This window comes from Sciurus vulgaris (genome assembly GCF_902686455.1).
Source record: "Sciurus vulgaris genome assembly, chromosome: 11".
Classification (NCBI taxonomy): Eukaryota; Metazoa; Chordata; class Mammalia; order Rodentia; family Sciuridae; genus Sciurus; species Sciurus vulgaris.
In genome coordinates this window covers 117,891,688-117,911,029 of record NC_136472.1, presented here as the reverse complement: position 1 = coordinate 117,911,029, position 19,342 = coordinate 117,891,688, and the positions used below count along the sequence as shown (strand labels likewise).

At 44.2% G+C, this 19,342-nt stretch overlaps 1 pseudogene across 1 annotated transcript; it reads left to right on the top strand.

Moving 5' to 3' along the window:
• The first annotated feature begins 11,157 nt into the window (after positions 1-11,157).
• LOC306639300 (ferritin light chain-like) lies at positions 11,158-12,022 on the top strand (annotated as a pseudogene). Its single transcript has one exon. The product of its transcript is annotated as a ferritin light chain-like (transcript).
• Positions 12,023-19,342: the final 7,320 nt, after the last annotated feature.

Below are 19,342 nucleotides of genomic sequence, written 5' to 3'. Positions count from 1 at the left end.
GAGTAAAACTCACACTTGCAACTATTTAAACTTGAAACGAATTGACATTTAGATGTAAATAATTACTAAGCCTCAATGGCTTACAGTGAAGGTCAATTTGCATTTTAATCAAAATAACTCAATTCAGAAAACTTATACCCTCCAAAATATTTTTTATTGAGTAAACTGGAGGTGAGAAACAGAAGCCTTTGTTATTCTTAAGATCAAACCAGAATTAAGCTCTGGCCAAAATCTGTGTGATTAAAGAATTCTGTGTGTCATGCCCTGAATGCACCTTGGGTTTGGGGAGGAGGGGACTCTAGGTGACATAACTCTGACTTTCTTTTTCCAGGCTCTGGGGCAGTGAATGTGGAGAGGCAGGATGACACCCAGATTGCTTGAGCCACTTGTTTTCTCAGATGGATGAAAAGGCAGCAAAAGTGGGAATATAGGTGAGAAAGCGACGGGTGTGAAGGGTTATGGAAAATAATATTCCTACAAGACAGCTCCCCAAGAGAAATGGAGGGACAGTATGGCTTGGAAGGAAGGAGGAGGAAATTGGTCAAAGGTTAAACCTCTCCCAGGGCATTCTTTCCTGATAACAATGGGCCCTGGGAGAAAGGCAGGGATACAGAATGTTGGGCCCTAAACCTTGACCTTCTCCACATCAATGTAGTCCTGAATGACAATGGGCAAGATCTGAGTACTCATCCCTCAGGGTCTGATTTTAACCTGTACAACTAGCCCCTAACGATCAAAACTGCACATGCACAGTTTTCGATGATTACATCATCCTCACTGCACCCTTTAAAACCAAAATCTCCTCTGTAACTGAGAGCCATTTTCCCATCCAGAAAATGGGCCCCCGACGGTGCCTGAGTCCTCAAAGGAATAAAGGCTTCTCTGAATCTGTTGAGGTCTGCTTTTCATCTTTTTGTGCTTACAGGGTGTCTCCACCCTGATTTTCTTTTTCCTGATTTAAATCTTTTTTTCCCCCTGATTACAAAAATAATTATGAAACCAGTTTTAGACAACAAAGCAGTGAATATTGTCCTACAGGCCAACCCTGCTGAGTTCTCAGCTAATCATCGCAGGGGGTGTGTATTGTGTGATTCTTCCCCATACATTTTTTTTGGCTTAATCAATGCCCTATTTACAGACATTTGGAATCTTCCCAGCCCTTTGTTACTAAAGGAATGTTAGGATTTGTAGTACAAAGCTGCTCTCCCCACCCTTTCCGTTGCAGCCATTTCCCCGCCTCCCAACTACTGTCAGCCTGTGAACATCCTAGCTAGCTATTGGTTCATCAGTCAGCTTGCAAGTGTCCTTCTCTGTTATCCGTCCCGTTAGCTCAGCGGGATTCTTAAAGATAGCTTCACCGCCATCTTTTCTCTCTTGCCTTTCTCTCCCCGTGACTCACTTTCTTTCTCTCTTACCCTGCAGGGAGACACTCTGTTTGCTTAATAAACTCCCTGTGTGATTTCCGTGTCTGGCGTGGTTTCCGTGGGATTCCTTACAGGATGAGCAACCTATAGTGAACATCTCTGTGCATATCTGTAGGTATCTAAACAATAGATCCTAGAGGTGTGTTGGTGTCATTGATACTGCCATTTACTGGTGACGAGTTCTGATCCCTCTAATGTTGAAATTTGAACACTAGAGAAGCACACCAAGGCAAGCATATTAAGCAGATTTTATTTAAAAGTAGTAATAATACAGACTTCTCCCTCCCAGAGCCAAGGCTGATGTTCTAAAGTCCCCAGAAGTGAGGGCACCCTACATCTTTTATAGGTTAAGGTCTCTTTTGTTCTCCAGTTCTCTCCCCCATTATCTCTCCTTCCTGCCTACATGACTAGGCCTGGTTTTGCAGGCGAGACCAAAAAGTGAGAAGCTGATGGGGCAGGGAGAGGGCCAAAGTGATTCAGTGAGGCAAGGGCTCAGAGGGCATTAATTAGCATCTCTTTGTCTGTAGTCCTGACAAGGGCAGGTAAATTTGGTAATGATGGGCTCCAGAGATCCTTGGCATTCCATTCTTCCAGGGGCAGTCTCCAACTTTCAGAGGCAGATGGTTTTCATGGCCTCCATTTCCTCAGTTTGACCAGGTCCCCTATTTCTACACTAACTGCCTGTCCCCAGTTCTGGCTTCATCATTGCTGAATGCGCTATTAGTTTCCCTGATTTCTAAAGAATGCAGGGAACAGCAGAAACCTGAATTCTGCCCACTCAGACCCTGTGCCCTGGGAATGTGTGCTGTTCTCCTGGGAACTCCAGGCTGGGAAACAGGAGCCTTTTCATTTAGGTTGCAGATGAAACCCTTGGGTCACATTCAGAGCAAAAAAAAAATGATTCTAAGATTGCACTCAAAGCAATCAGTGATGTAAAGTTGCAGGATCTATACTGCAGGGGTTTAAAATCCTTGTGGTGATAAGAAAAACCTTGGCCCCTGGAGGAGCCAGCTGTACTTGCCTTTCCTCTGAAGTTGGGCACACATAGTGTAATGTATAAAGCCGGCCGCCTCTCCCGTTAGAGGAATTTTCAGCCTCCCAACCACTTGTCAACGCGCTCCGCCCACCTCTTCCGTTATAGGAATTTCCGGCCTCCCCATCACCTGTCAATCTGCGCTCTGCCCGCCTCTTACGTTACAGGAATTTCCGTCTTACGCTGTCACCATTTTCCTGCTTCCCACGTTATGTCCTAACATGCTATTGGTTCATCAGTCAGCTTGCAAGAATTCTCCTCCGCTATTGGTTCCTTCCAGCCTGCGAGATTCCAATATCTGGGAGAAGCCACACGCCATCTTCCTCTCTTTCTTCCCTTCTTTTCGCCCTGAGCGGACGTGTTAATCGTCCGCATAAATAAAGTCTCTTGCATGAGAACTCGTGTCTGCGGAGCATTTTTTCTGGGAGCTATTGGCGAGCCACAACCAAGCCAAGCGAGTGAGGGGCAGTTCAGCGGGATCCCGCAGCGGCGGCTATAATTGCCGCTGCGGATCCCAACCTGAGCTGCATTTTCCCCCTAACACATAGGATGATCACTTGACTGCTCCTGTGTGTTCTGACCATCTTTGCAGATACCTCTGGACTTCCTTCTTACATATTGAATAAACAGAAGCAAACATATAGCACCAACTACCAAAAGCCCTGATGAAATCAAGATTCCCCGGGTCTCAAGTTAGGTGACAATGCCCTGGGGGCCACTGGGGAATGACTTCCATCTTACCTCCTCCCATGCCCAGTAATATAAAACTTAGGGCAGGTAATGACTCAGTAGCCATCCCTGCCTGGAGTGGGCCCTCCCCTGTCTCTTGGCAGGAACAGGAAGGAAGCTCATGACCAAAGGCATGGAGTAAGAATATCAGGGGTGAGGGACATTTGTGTAGCTTACTCCCAGAGTTGGTCAGATGCCAGCTGGGCAAAATGGTGCAGGCCTGTAATCCCAGCAACTGTAGAGGCTGAGACAGGAATGTCACAAAGTCAAGGACAGCCTCCGTAACTTACAGAGACTGACCCTGTCTCAAAACAAAAAGGGCTGGGGATGTAGCTCAGTGGTACAGTGCCCTTGGGTTCAATCCCCAATACCCGTCCCCACCCCAAAAAAGAAAGAAAAATTCATACCAGGGTCGATCACTTGCCAAGTCAGGTTAAAATGCAAGGACAAAACAGAAAAAAAGTGCTTAACATTTTCTTCGTATAATTCCTCTTGGGTCTACTTAGTTCCATTACAGAGAGTTATAATGTGCCATTGGTTGCTGTGCTTTGGATCTGAAATATCCCCCAAAGTCTTGATACCACCATTTACTGGTGACAAGTTTTGCTTCCTCAGGTGTTGAAGTATAACATCAGAGAAGCACGCCAAGGCAAGCATATTAAGCGGATCTTATTTAAAGGTAATAATACAGACTTCTCCCAAGGAGGAGTAGGGGGGCCATGGCTAATGTTCTAAAGTCCCCAGAAGTGAGCACGCTCTACATCTTTTATAGGTTAAGGTCTCTTTTGTTCTCCAGTTCTCTCCCCGCTTATCTCTCCTTTCTGCCTACTTGACTAGGCCAGTTTTGCAGGTGAGATGCATAAAGTGAGAAGCGAATGGGCAGGGGGAGGGCCAAAGTGATTCAGGCAGATAAGAGCAGTTCCTCGCCTGCCTGTAGTCCCTGACAAGGGCAGGTAAATTTGGTGATGTCAATGGGCTCCAGAGATCCTTGACATTCCATTCTCCCAGGGGCAGTCTCCAAATTCCAGAGGCGGATGACTTTCATGACCTCCATTTCCTCGATTTGACCCCAACCCCTATTTCTGCACTAACTGCCTGTCCCCAATTCTGGCTTCAGTCTCATGTTCAAAGCATTGTCACCAATGCAGCCAGGTTCAGCAGTGGGGAATTTGGGCAATGATTGGACCTCATCAGTGGATTAATCCACTTGGGGATTTCTTTTCCTCCATCTGCTTCTTGCCTTCCAGAAGCTGAGCAGCGTTCCTCCTCCACATTCTTCCACCATGATGTTCTGCCTCAGGAGGCCCAGAGCAATGAACACAGCCGACTGTGGACCCAGACTTCTGAAACCATGCGCCAAAATAAGTCTTTCCTCCTCTAAGTTGTTAGTCTGTCAGGTTATTTTGGTCACAGTGACAAAAAGCTGACTAACATATTTGTGCATTCTATATTTTTAATTAAGGTAATCTATCTATAATATACTTTAAATAAAAATCACCCATAATAATAAGTGTCATTTATTGAAATGTTCAAGAGCCAAGAGCTTCACATGTAGTATTTCATCTGGATGTTCAGAAATCCTTGAGGCAAGTGTTTTTTAATGCTCATTGAAAATCACACCCTTATGTTACTCCCATTTTATAGATGAGAAACTGAAGCTGAGAGAGGATGAAGATATTGCCCAAGGTCACAGACTAGTAAATCAGAGGATTCCAGGCCAGCATTTCCGTTCCTGAGCCCTGGGCTATTTGGCAAAATACCTACTTTCATTCTGCAAATTACCTCCTGTACTTTATCCAATGCATGCACATATCCATACTCTAATAAAGTGTGCAAAGAATTTTGTACTCTGCTTCCTTTATTACCGTTTCTGGTGTCAAGCATGTTTCCATTTCTCCCTAGTCAGTATAATTGTAATTTGCATTTTAATAGGTTTATAATATTTCATTGAATCACTATAGCATCATTTACTAAATCATTTCCCCCTATTAATGTTTTATGTCTTCACTAGTTTTGCTTAGCATAGATAATGCTGTAATGAACTTCCTTGAGCTCTCAGCTTTTGCTTTAAAATATACATATTTCCTAAGGATAAATTCCTAGGAGTGGGATTACCACATCTTATATTGCTTTTCAAAATGTTGTGCTAATTTACAGTACCACCAGAAGTGAATTGGTAGGCTAATTTCACTGTATTCTCACTAAAATTAGTCTAATGGAACACTTTCCAACAGAAATGTAAAATAAATGGAATACTATTACGATTATTGTTGCAATGAAATCAAATTGTCCTTGAAACTGCTGCCCCTCATTCCTTTGTGGTTCCCTTCCCTGTTGCTTTAATAGCTTCATCTGAAGTCACAAGGATGAACTTGGCTCTGTTACAGGACACCAGTAATGTGGAAACAAACTGAAAAGTCCTTATTCACATACAAACAGCTGGCACTAAAACTCCTCCTTCTACCGCTCTTCCAATTTCTATCTCCCTCTCTCTTTCTTTAATGAAAAACTTGGGGAAGTCTTGACCCCTAATCCCCCATTCCACATTAGCGGTCACAACTTCCCTTTCAAAACTGATCTGTCATAGCCCCTGTACTGGATCTGATCCTCAGCATCACTAGATAACGGTCGTTTTGCAATGGACTCTTCTGATACGTGTTCCATGCTGCTCCGAGATTCGTCTTCCTAAAGCATAGCCTCTCATCCTGTCATTTCCCGGGCTCTGAGTCCCCACTAGTCTTCAATTGCTCAGGAAGAGCATCTAAAATATGTGCCCTCCTGCCAGCCTTGCTTCCTGCCACTTATCCCCATACCTGTTCCCTGGAGACATGATCTTCCCAGGTCGGACCCAGTGTAGACTCTGCTGGACAGGATGTCCCAAGGAGAAGCTTAGGGAGGCTGAGGCAAGATGATCATGAGTTCAAAGCCAGCCTTGCAACTCAGCAAGGTGCTAAGCAACTCAGCTGTCTCTTAATAAAATACAAAACAGGGTTGGGGATGTGGCTCGGTAGTTCAGCACCCCTGAGTTCAATCCCTGATATAAAAAAATAGAAGAAGAAGAAGAAGCAGCAGCAGCAGCAGCTTGGCGCAGCCCTCCGCCTCTCTATATTTGTGTCTACTATTTTGAATCACTCTTCAGCTGATGGAGCAAAGGAAAGTCTCTTACACATCTTTAAACCCACCAACGTGTATTATGACACAAACTTACAGTCACTTTCCTGCCTCCCGTCTTGCAGCTTCCTTTCCTGGTCTAGCCTCCACACAGCTGCTGGAGTGAGCTGTCTACGCAGCAGATGGGCCATACCTCTTGCCAGCTTCCCAGCAGTCTCTGTAGGGAGTCATTGCAGAGCTCAGTCCTGACCCTGTGTGTCCAACCCTACACGCCACTGCGGAGACCTTTAATGGAGATACTCTTAGACAACTTCAGACCATTCCACACATGCTGCCATCTGTCTGGAGTGCCCACTTATTTCTTTTATTGTGACCTTTGAAGTTTTCTGAGATAGTCATAGGCAGAGTTGGGCCATAGTGCCGTGTACTTAACGTTTTTGCTCACGTTGTTACACCAATTTGATTAGCGCATACAAACGCCTTTAGGGAGGGGACTGTGTTTGAGTCACCTTGGTGTTCCTGATGCCTGGGACATCTCCAGCATAGCTAGAGCCCTTCCTTCCCTAAAAGGGAGGGACCAAACCTCCATCCCTACACACTCTTGGAAGACTATCTGGAGTGGGAAGATCTAAGGTGAAGTGGAAGAGGATTCTCTTCCCTAGCACCTCCTTTTCTCTTGGCCCCAGTGAAGAAAGGGCTGGAAAGTTCTATGGGAACTTCTTGGATATGGGTAGAAAAACAGGAATGAAGCAGAAGTTTCTCCAATCTCTGTAAAAAGAGAGACTTGGGGGGATTTTCCAGGGGTGTCTAGATGTAGGGGAAAATAAAGCAGTGGATAGGTGAACAGGAAACGATCGAATCAATTATTCATTGATTGTCTACTTTTGATTGACTGTTTTAGTTTTGAAAGGACCTGGAGAAATGCATAAATCAATCAAGATTGGTGGCTGAGCCTGGGTGGGGGTGCCTGTGTTTCCCTAACACATTTAGCCAACCTTGTGCCCAAAAAACAGAGACCCTGCAAACAATGAAGAAGGAGGTAAGCCGGTTGAAAGATGTCATCCCTGCACTCCAAACCACCATCCTATACTGTGCTCTGTGACGTTGAGTCTGGGGCTCATTTCTTCTTTGCCAGCCAGATCCTTGTTAGTTATGGGAATGCTGGAGGAAGACATGAAGGCAAGAAGGACACGACACCTTCCCATCCTTGTGGCTTCTTATTGATCAATGTCACTGCAACAATGATACTTCAGCCAGCAGCACCAATCGTTCCAGTTTGAAGAGACTTCCACCCTCATGATGCCCTTGCTACAAGATATATCTGCTCCAACCTGTGAGTATTTGGGGATCCAAGTTCAAGTACTTTCAGGGCCTCCTCCAAGTTCATGAGGTATCAGCACCAACCAAGAAGCACTGTTCTCTTCAGAGATCTGGGTCACACTCTGTGAAGCTTCTGCTCTGGGTTTCAAAGCTGAATAACTTCCATCTCTTCTCCTTGTTCCTCCAGCCCCAGGAGTGACAGCTGCTTCATTCAGGAACTATTCCTGTATCGTTTCGTTACCTTTTTTCTGTTTCTCCATGTCCTCAATTTCCCCTATTAAGTTATCCTTCTTAAAGTAATTGGTATAGGACTGGGGTTGTGGGTCAGTGGTAGAGCGCTTGCCTAGCACATGTGAGGCACTGGGTTCGATCCTCAGCAACACATAAAAATAAATAAATCAAATAAAGGTATTGTGTCATCTGCAACTAAAAGAAAGAAAATTTTTTTAAAAAAATTGGTATAGGTTCTGTTTTCCTGCATGGACCCTGAATGACACTGTTGGGAGATCCTATATTTTGAGTGTATCTCCTGAAGGTTCATGTGTTAGAGACTTGGTCCCCGATGCCATGGTGTTGAGAGGTGATGGATCTTTAAGAAATGGGGTCCAGCGGAAGGTGCTTAGGTTACGGGGGCACTGCCCTCAGAAGGGACTAATATAGTTCTTACCAGACCCACTTACTTCATGTGAACGATTTGTTATAAAAGATCAAGTCTGGTCCCTCCCGACTCTTTGTCTCCTGTCTGTTTTCACATGCCCACTTCCCTACCTACTTCTCCACCATGCTGTGACACAACCAAGGGGAAACCTGTGCCAGATGCCACCATGCTGTTTGCACTTCCCATTCACCAGAACTGTCAGCCACACAGACTTCTTTTCTTTACAGGTTACACAGCCTCGGGTATTACAGCAACCCAAAATGAAATAAGGAAGCTACCACCTAAAGTCTGGCTCCATTGGAGTCTGAGAGCCACCTCTGATCACTGTGAATTGTAATAATAATGATTACCACTCACTGAATATCTGTATACAAGGTGTGACTAGCTTTGAATACATCATAAAAGATGACTGTACAAATGGACAATGGCCAAACTACATGTGACAACAGAACTCCAACCTACAACCACTAATGCAACCATCCCAGAATATGCAAAAGCCAAACCACAGCTTCCACAGAAATCATCACAGAACAGTCAGGACTTGGTCTTTGACTGGCAGCTTCCCCATTTTTTACGGCTGCTTCCAACTCAGGGCCAATCAGAAGAATAGAAATATGCACTCTAACCTAATGGCAGAAGATGCCCTCCCCCTCTTGACCCTCCTCCAGCATTCCAGTGCCCACAAACTTCAATCAGAGCAGACCTGAAGCCTTCCTTTTTCATTATAATGCTTTTCTTTTCTCTGCCCGCTTGAGTCTCTACCAAATCAATGATGGTGGCCAAATTCCTCACGGTAGCAAACTGTTCTCATTTAGGTGAACTTCATTTATTTCCACAGTTGGATTTATTTTGTACTATAAATCAGTAAACGGGATACATGATATCTATTTGACAGGTGAGGAAGCTGATAGGAAAGCCAAATAATTTCCCCCAGTATACAGCAAGAGACAGATCCAAGATTCAAGCCCAGGTAACTCTGACGCCAAATCCTGAACTGATCCTATTATTCTCCTATCATGGTCTCCTTGTCTGGTGTTTATTATCTCCCACTTTGGTTACGTTTTAACAATGAAATCTGTCTTTAAAATCAGAATTGGGTCCTCATTCTACCAGTGTTGAAGATTAAACATCTGGGAAACACCGAGGCAAGAGCAAAAAGTAAACTTTATTTAAGAAAAAGAACAGAGAGAGGGAGAGAGAGAAAGAGACTCCTCCTGAGAGGAGGGGGTTCAGAGCTGATCTTCCCCTTCTATAGATTTTAGGTTTCCTTTCTTCTTATTCTTACTGGTGACCAAAAGGCAGGAAGAGAACGTCAGGGGTGATTGTGTTGGAAAGTGATTTTTCCCCTCCCACAGAAGCTGTTAGCAACCAGATAATGGGGGAGTACTATTTACCCATTTCCTTTTCTTTGTTAATCAGCTACCTGTCCTTTGCCCTGGTTCTGTCCCTGAACAGATGGTTCCTTTCTCAAAGTCAGAAGTGACTTAGCAAACTTGGCTTTCGAACTTGCTTAGATGACACATGGTCCATGCTCCCCATGTTATTCAAAGACAGTGCTGAGGAACTTCCTCCCAATATCCTTTGCCAGGTAGGTGGCTAAGGAACACCATGAGAAGGAAATAAAACCAGTAGAGTGAATGGTCTGAGGTAGAACTGAGCTTTTTCATTTTCCTCTTGGGCTGTGGTGTTGACTGAGGACAATGCCTGCGGGAGATATGGAAGAAGGGATGGCATGTTTGCATTGGTGGAGTTTCCCAGATATCAATGGGGCCACAGATTCCAAAAAAAGCAGGGGGCAAGGTATTCTTGTGTTGTGCCTGTATGAGGTCAAAACAAAATTGTCCAAGTCCAAAAATTCGTTATCTCAGCTATCGAGAATTTTATAGTTATATGAAGTAGACGATCACCTCTTTCCTCTTCTCTTGGCACACAAGTATCTCTAGTGCCTCTAGATTGAGGGCCTGGAGATGGCAGGGCCCTCGAACCCTCCCCGACCCTTTAGAAATCTGAAGGATCTGCAGATGCCTTGAGGAGCCACTAGGTGGCACTAGTACGGAGCTGATGAGGCGTTCAGGCTTCACACCCACCGAAATTTCCAGAGACCTCATTGTTTATCAACGAAGTCCAAAGCTTGTAGAAGTAAGGTAAAATAGAATCTGCATCTGGAACTAGTGCTGTACTTCCAATCCAACCCCACAGTCAGGCTTTTGTGTGATTGTGACTTTTATCATTAATGGCACATTTGTTCTGCATTGGTGCCTGAATTAGCAGCGATTTAATAAGTGAAAATGGTCTAATGTTTAGACTAAGCTGAGCAAAATCACCAGGCTTTTCAGAGAAGTGACCTGAGCAATCTCCCAGTAGGATTAATGTAAATAAAGCTTTTCTTTGATTAGCTTGTTCTGCTGCCCTAAGCTTTCAAAATGACAGGTTTTCTGAAGATCAGTTTAATCACATCATCATACAAAAAGAAGATTTAATAAAGCCCTAAGCAAACAAACAAACAAAAAAAATTGACAGCAACAGTTTCCAAGCTTTTACCAGTGGTTGGAGGAGGACTGGTATAAATAGGAGAGTGGATCTTAGAATTAAACCTAGGTTCAAATCAGTTTGAACATCTTTGGGTAAGATCTTTAAACTTCTGGAGCCTGAATTTCCATTAAAATAGGATAGTCAGACACACTTTACAGAACTGTGAGAGTTAAATGATGTGTGCCATTAGAATGCTGACCACAGCTTGTAGCACACAGTAGGGGTGCAGTAAATAAAAATCCGCTCCCCTTTTCACTAAGTGCTTTGCATCAATAATCAAAGTGGATATGCTGTTCATCAGCACCCTGCCTGTCCAGGATTTCGGTCTTTTGAAATCATTCCTCGAACCGTCGTGCTTGGAGGTCCTGCAGATCTGTCTCTTGCTTCAACAGTGTTTGGACGGAACAGACCCGGGGACTCCCTTTTCTTCTACTTCCAATCGCCTTCCAATCTGATCTCCATTTACAATCTCCGGGACCACCTTCTCGCCCACCTCCTGCTTCGGGGTCCAGCTAACTCTGTTTTTTGTGGTTAGCTCCTTAGTGACGACCAACCATGGCCTCCCAGATTGGCCAGAATTATTCTACCGAGGTGGAGGCTGCTGTCAACCGCCTTGTCAATTTACATCTGCAGGCCTCCTACACCTACCTCTCTCTGGGCTACTATTTTGACCGAGACGTTGTGGCTCTGGAGGGCGTGGGCCACTTCTTCCGCGAGTTGGCCGAGGAAAAGCACAAGGCCTCCGAGTCTCCTGAAGATGCAAAACCAACGCGGCGGCCGTGCCCTCTTCCAGGACGTGCAGAAACCTTCTCAAGATGAGTGGGGCAACACCCAGGATGCCATGGAAGCTGCCTTGGCCCTGGAGAAGAACCTGAAACCAAGCCATTTTGGATCTTCATGCCTTGGGCTCTACCCGCACAGACCCACATCTCTGTGACTTTCTGGAGAACCACTTCCTTGATGAGGAGGTGAAGCTGATCAAGAAGATAGGAGACCACTTGACTAATCTCCACGGTCTGGCAGGCCCCCAGGCTGGCCTGGGCGAGTATCTCTTCGACAGACTCACCCTCAAGCATGACTCGAAGGCCTGGAGCAGTGTGGCCTTAGATGGGGCTCCTTTGCATATCCTGGCATCAGAGCTTTGGCCTGAGCCCCTCTCTCTCTCTCTCTAACCCCTAGGCAGCTTGGAGCCCCTCCTAAACCTTGGACCAAATGAAAATAAAGCTTTTTCCAGCAAAAAAAAAAAAAAGAAAGAAAGAAAGAAATCATTCCTCATCCACCATTCCATTTTGGCTTGCAGATTGTGGAACACAGCTAGCTAGGGCAGAGAACTGTGTGGGATGGAGGGTTTGGGTTTAAAATGCAGATTAAGGATAAATGCAGACTTTTGCAATCAGGGTCTGTGCTGACACCTCCTACGTGGCTTGCTTTCAGAAACCCTGGGTTGTCCTGAGAGCACATTCATTTGTCAGCATCCTTCCTGCTTGGCTTTATTACTTTAGAAATGTGGAAAACTGGATTGTTGGGTTTGGTCTGATTTCAGGTGGGCCAAAGTGAAGGACAGGGTGTGGTTTTGAAGTATGAGGAAGTTTCTGTCTAGGTCTTCAAGACATCAGACTACATTCCAATTTCTCTTTTTTGTGGTGCTGGGGATTGAACCCAGGGCCTTGTGCTTGAGAGGCAAGCACTCTACCTACTGAGCTATCTCCCCAGCCCCTCTCTCTTTCTCTTAAACACATTGTTTTAGTCAGCTTTTTCACTGCTGTGACCAAAAGACCTGACAAGAACAATCAGAGGAGAAAAAGTTTATTTGGGGGCTTATGGTTTCAGAAGTCTTAGTCCATAGACAGCCGATTCCATTCTTTGGCATCTGAGGTAAGGCAGGACATCATGGTGGAAGGGTGACTCAGAACTTGGTACCAGGAAGCAGAACTTCTCCCCTCACCATGGACAAAATATGTACCCCAAAGACATGCCCCCAATGACCCACCTCTTCCAGCCACACCCTACCTGTTTTCAATTACCACTCAGTTAATCACTATCAGAAGATTAATGTATAGTTTAGGTTAAGGCTCTCATAACCTGATCAAATGATCTACTTCTAAACCTTCTTGCATTGTCTGACACATGAGGTTTAGGGAGACACCTCATATCTAAAGTATAACACTCATTATCAGAAAACCAGATGGGAACCAAGTTCTTGGGGTGCAGTGTTGGGCATAAGGGAAAGCACTTAGCCTTGGATTCCCAGACTAAATGCAGAACTTGCCTGGCTCTGCTACTATTGTATAATAAAGAACCCATCTGGTCTTTATTCCAGGTTTCCAGAACAGATCATAAAACCCTTCCAGTTTCTTAAATGATACGAGTATCTGCTATCCATGAGACCCTTGGACCACACCACAGGTTATGATAAAGATGTAGCTCAGGATGGAGGCTTGTTCGCAGCAAGAATAACCATGTGATTAGAGGGTTGGGGTTTTGAACCTGGAGAGGGGAGGGGAGGTGGTTGGAGACTGAGTTACCAATTATGCCTATGTGTGAAAACTCAATAAATACCTTGGACACGAGCCCTTTGAGCTTCTTAATTGGAGAACACATCGATGAGTAGAGCCATGAGCCATAGAGAAAGCTCAGCATTTGGAACCCTCCCAGCCCCAGCCCTCTATTTCTTTCTTTGGTTGGTCCTGATTTGTATCCTTTAGAACAAAATCAGAATTATAACACTCTCTTGAGTTCTATGAGTCATTCTAGCAAATGATCAAACCAGAGGGGGCTCATAGGATCCCCCAGATGTGTACCCAGTCATTAAGAAGTGTGAGTGACGTAGGGCCCCACTTGCAGCTGACATCTAGGTGAGGAAGTCTTACCGGGGCAGTGCCTTTAACTTGTGGGCTCTAGGCTGACTCCAGGTGGTGAAAGTCAGAATCACCACATACAGCTCACTGAGCTGTATTCCTTCATCTAGAGAATGAAGCAGACAATAATGGTTATTATAGCCCCTCACAACAGACAGTATCAGTGAAAGTATTTGTCCGTTAGGGTTATGTAAAATAAATTCTTCCTGTCCCTACTGATCCACCTGGCGACCTCAGGCCAGACCAGTCTTCAGAGTTTCAGCTTCCATGTCAGGAATGTTTTAGTATGCTTTTTTGCTGCTGTGACTAAAAGGCCCACTGAGAACAATTTTAGAGGAGGAGAAGTTTATTTGGAGCTCACAGTTTCAAAGTTCTCAGCCATCCCTTGTTCTGGGCCCAAGGTGAGGCAGGACATCATGGTGGAAGAGTGTGGTGAAGGAAAGTAGCTCTGGTCATGGCCACAAGGAAGTAGAGAGAGATTTTTTCCCACCAGGTATACCCCAAAGGGAGATGGTGGCCCACCTCCTCCAGCCACACCCTACCTGCCTAAGTCACCACCTGGGGTTAATCCCTATCAGAGGATTAACACATTTATTAGGTTGAGGCTCTCAAAACCCAATCATTTCACCACTAATCTTTCTTGCATTGTCTCATACACAAGTTTTGTGGGGGGGATACCTCATATCTAAACCATAACAAAGAAGATGTACCCATCTGTTTCTGTACCTCAGAGTTTTATGAAGACCAACTGTGATTATCAATGTGGAAAATCTTTTGAAAATAAAAGTTTCTCTCTCTCTCCTTCTCTCTTAATTTCTAAATACATCACACAAACACAGGCACATACCATTTTTTCTAAATTTGAAGTGTTTGGGATAAATAGTCAGACTTAAAAGATAGGCCCCAAGGTAACAGAAGAAATTCACTCTAGAAAGCACTAGGGATGCCTCAAAGAACTAGACAACATTCCTCCTGAGGAACAGAAGCTGAAAAACAAAGACTGGGAGTCACAGGAAGTTGTACACAAGATGCCACATAAGAAAAAAATGGGGTGAATATTAGTACAGTCTCAAAGAAGAGAAGACACTGTGGATTAAGCTGTCAATCTGTAGTGGATTTAGCCTTCACATGGTGGTTAATGACACCTCAGCAGCTCCAGGTAGGATAACTCATAGGAATGAATTGAATACAGCTATAAATTTAGATAGATAGGCCAAAGATCTCAACTGGCAATTTTTCAAAATTATGTGAGTCTTATAAAAATAAAACCCTCTCCAGTTTGATTTCTCTTATGAATCAGGGTGGGGATTGATTATCTTAAGTTCAACATGAAAAGAACAGAATAGAAATAGGTTGACTCGTGCCCAGGTTTTTTGCTGGGACCTCAGCATGTACAGAGTGGAAATCTTCTTCCACCCCCACCAACTGGGTCTCCTCCTGGGGAACTTGGAGAGATTCCCAGTCTCAGGAGGAACTTAATGGAGGCCACTCTCCATGCCATTGCCCTCATGAGAAATCTGGTCAGTCTCTTCCTTATCCCCTACTTCCAGTCCATTAACAAGTTCGACACATTCTGCTTCTTAAAGACATTTCTCAAATCCATTTTCTCCAAAACTATGTTTCTACTTTGACCCTTTTTCAGGCCCAGACAGGTCTGAGTCTGTGGGGAGAACTCCAGTTGCTGCTACATACAGATTTGTTCAGGAAATTGGAGGGCTGGGAAACTGGTAAGGAAATTGGGACTTCAGATGGTTGGGGGAGGGAGCAACACAGTGACTTTAGCTTGAAGGGGTTAAGAAAACCAAAAACTTGGGCTGGGGATATAACTCAGTTAGTAGGCCCTGGGTTCAAATCCCTAGCACCGCAAAAAAAAAAAAAAAAAAAAAAAAAGATCAAAGAAAACCAAAAACTATCAATTTCCTTTCTCTTTGCCAAACATGTCTTGATAAAGCAAGAGGCTGTGTTGTATTCTTACCTGACTCTCAGAGTTTATACCAATGAAAGGGGCCTGTTCTATTGATAACCTCGTACGTAACCTTTGTTTTAAAGTCCCATTTTCCCTATATCCACTCCAAAGAATATCACTTCTCTTAGACTTTTGACTGGTACCATCATGAATAGATTAGGACACAGTGGGTGAAGGGGTGAGCACTGGGGGCAGGGGAGAGGGGAGGATGGAAAGAGAAGAATACAGAGCATCAGACCCGCTGTCGTTGCCATGACAACTATGGAAACTCTTGCTCCACCCCTTTGAAATTTCCTGACTCTTGGAATGAAAGGCAGTTAATTCAAGGGTTCATCCTAACATCTTTGCAATTACAATGATTATCGGAACAACTTGCTGGTGAGACAAAATGAGATCTCTAAGGAGCTTAGGTCTAAGACACATTCTTGAAAAAAATATATATATTTACATATGCATGAATACAAGTGAGAGGACAGAAACAGATGGGATGGGATAGTCTTCAGAAAGCAAGAGAAGATAAAAGGAGAGGAAGAGGGCAGAATACAGCTCATGGGATCAAGACTCCACTTGATCCTGACCATAGGGGTATTCATTTGTGCCTCTGTTGTTCTACAAACCTGTGTTAAGCATCTAATAGATGCTTTGCCCTCAGTACCTAAATAGAATAATCTAGGTGCAGAAAACTAGGTGCAGAAAACTAAATAGAATAATCTCTGTCTTTAAAGTATTGTTTGGAAGAGACAAACAGGAAAAAAGGTTGAGATCTAGATGAGAGGGCAGGAACCATGGATAGTTGTAAGAACCCAGAAACCACTCCGGACACGGGAACTCACATAAGAGAGTTTATTAAGCAAACAGAGTGTCTCCCTGCAGGGTAAGAGAGAAAATGAGAGGAAAGGAAAGAGAGAGAGAGCACGCAAGAGAGAGTGAAATGGAGGAGAGAGCATGAAAGCAAGGAAGGGAGAAAAGGGTGGCAGGGGAGATATTCTTAGGCAGTCGAATTCTGTGGGCTAACAGGGGACCAGTAACAGAGAAGGATACTTGCAAGCTGACTGATGAACCAATAGCTAGCTAGGATGTTCGCAGACTGACAAGAAGTTGGGAGGCAGGGAAATGACTGCAGCATAAAGGGTGGGGAAGCAGCTTTATATTATAATAGTGAAGTTCCCATGTTTGGAATCAGTACCACCACTTGACACTTTTCCTACCTGATTACTCATTTACTTCATGTAACAACTTAGTAAAATTGTTATCATGTCACTTTTCTATAAATGAAATAACTAAAAGAGAGAGGTTAAGCCAAAAGGCTAGGTCTCAAGCAGGGGTCTTCATTTCCAAAATTTCAGATTCTCTTCGACATACCACTCTGCTTCCAACATGTTAAAATGCCCCCACTTGGCTTAATCCCATCTTTCCAGAAAGCTCTGCCCACACTCCCTGTCTTCATCTCCATCCTCAAGTGCCCAGCCACATTCACACACAGGCAATGTAGATTTATTAGAAAGAAAGAAAAGCAATTCTATGAATAAGTGGAGTTTTGTTATTGTTTATTTGCTGTTTTTGTTTTTTGTTTTTTTTTACCACAAAGGTTTAGAATAAGGCACATACCTAAGATTACAAGATTTACAAGATTTACTATCTTGTAAAGAATGAAGACAGTGATGACAGAAGAATAGACCAGACTTCCGATGGGTGAGCCCTTCACTCTGAAAGAAAGCTGATTTCCCATCTGCCCTAAGCTTGTGAAATCTGACCTACTTGCCAGAACCTACTATTGGTGATGATCCCTGCAAATCCTGCAAACGCTCCTGCCCACAAGAAACAAAGTAGGAAAGAGATTGTAATAGAGAAAGGGGAGAGAGAGAAGAAGGAGAGATGAAAGAAGGAAGGGAGGAGTGAAAGGGACAGTCCTAGTCTGTTCAGGCTGCTGTAACAAAATGATGGGTAGCTTATAGACAAAAGTGATTTATTTGTCACAGTTCTGGAAACTGAGAAGTCACGATCAAACTGCTAGAGATTTAGTTCCCAGTTCCTCTTCTTGGTTTACAAACTGCCACCTTCTTGCTATGTCCTGATGAGGTGAAGAGAGGGCTCTGGTGTCTTTCCTCTTCCTGTACAGACACTAATGCTATCATTGGGGTCCCATTCTCATGACCTCATCCAAACCTAATCATCTCCCAAAGGTTCCAGCTCCAAATGCCATAACATTAGGGATCTGGGAGTTCAATATATGAATTCTGGGGTAACCAAAACATCTAATCCATACAAAGGAGCCAGTGAGGGAGGAGTATTTTCAAATGAAAAGTAAGGGATTGAGTGGTTGCTTTCTGTTTTTCTGCACTATCCAACTTTCTCTAAAGGTTTGTAAGGAAAAGGCAATACGACAGTGGACAGTGTTAATCTTCAGATTAACTCTTTTGTGACAGCGGGACTTAATGCCCTTCTGGAAGAATTCAAATTCACGAACAATATTTTTAGGAAAGGGCATGTTCTATTATGCAATCTTTTATTCTCTTGAAGAATATTCCCAAAATCCATGTTGTTCAGACAACTCATGTCTCCAAGTGGACTTATTCTAAGAAAGACAAAAAAAAAAAAAAAAAAAAAAAAAAACTAAGTCTTGTTCTTTCTGGAGGATGAAAACAGGAGAGGGGCCATCTGTCAGCCAGGTCAGTATTCACTGTGGACCTGAGAGCCAGACGGAACTCTAGGTAAAGAGCAGGCCTGGACCCAGACCTCAAGGAACTTCCAAGACCCCCAGAAGAGCTACTACCCCCACAGATATGGCTCACACAGCCAGGTGGGAGAGGCGTCCTTCCCTGAGGCATGCACAGGGGAGAGAGCAGATCCAGGGGGTGGGGGGAATGGTAAACTTTGAGTTCTTTTTTTTTTTTTTTTGGCAGTGCTGGGGATTAAACCCAGGGCCTTGTACTTGCAAGGCAAGCACTCTACCAACTGAGCTATATCCCCAGTCCTGAGTTCCTTTTTTAACAAGTTTTGCTTAGGCCATCACTAAATGAAGTAGAGACAGATGACCAGTAAGTAGGTGGTCAGATCAACAGACCCAAGCTTCAGAGAGAAGTTTAGCTGAAGATGGAAACCGAAGCTGCAGGAATGAGTCATCTGTGGAATGAGAACAGAAGGCAGCCAGGGGCACAGCTTGTCTTGATTTGAATGAATGATTCAATGCATGGACAGAAGTGTTGTGAGATAAAGCGACAAGGGTAAGGCATAAGACTGCAAGAGTCGGGGTGTTAGTGTGGCTGTGTTCCAGCCCCACCTCCCAACTCTCGGTATCTTCTAGAAAATCTTGAGCTTATCAATATCCTGCCAAGTATACTTCTCAGGAGTAAATACAATAGTCCACATGCGGTATGGCCAGTCCAGAGAGAAGACGACTCCCCCCTCTCACGTTTGAGATGCTGTACTCTTCTTTTTTTTTTTTGGCATTTTTAATTTAGGTTTGTTTTATTTAAGTTTAATGTTAATTGCTTCAAGTTACACATACTGAACAAAAGAGGTTGAGTGAGCGAAGGAGGGTAGGGGAGGCAGAGGGAAAGGGAAGAAGAAGAAACAAAGAATTGAACACGCGTGCAGGCTGCTCCACACCACCTTCAACGCTAACCTGCTTCAGAGGGAGAGTAAAAGTAGGCAAGAATGAGCAGCCACGGATTGTTGAACTGTTACCAGCCCCATGCTTTTCAGCAACAT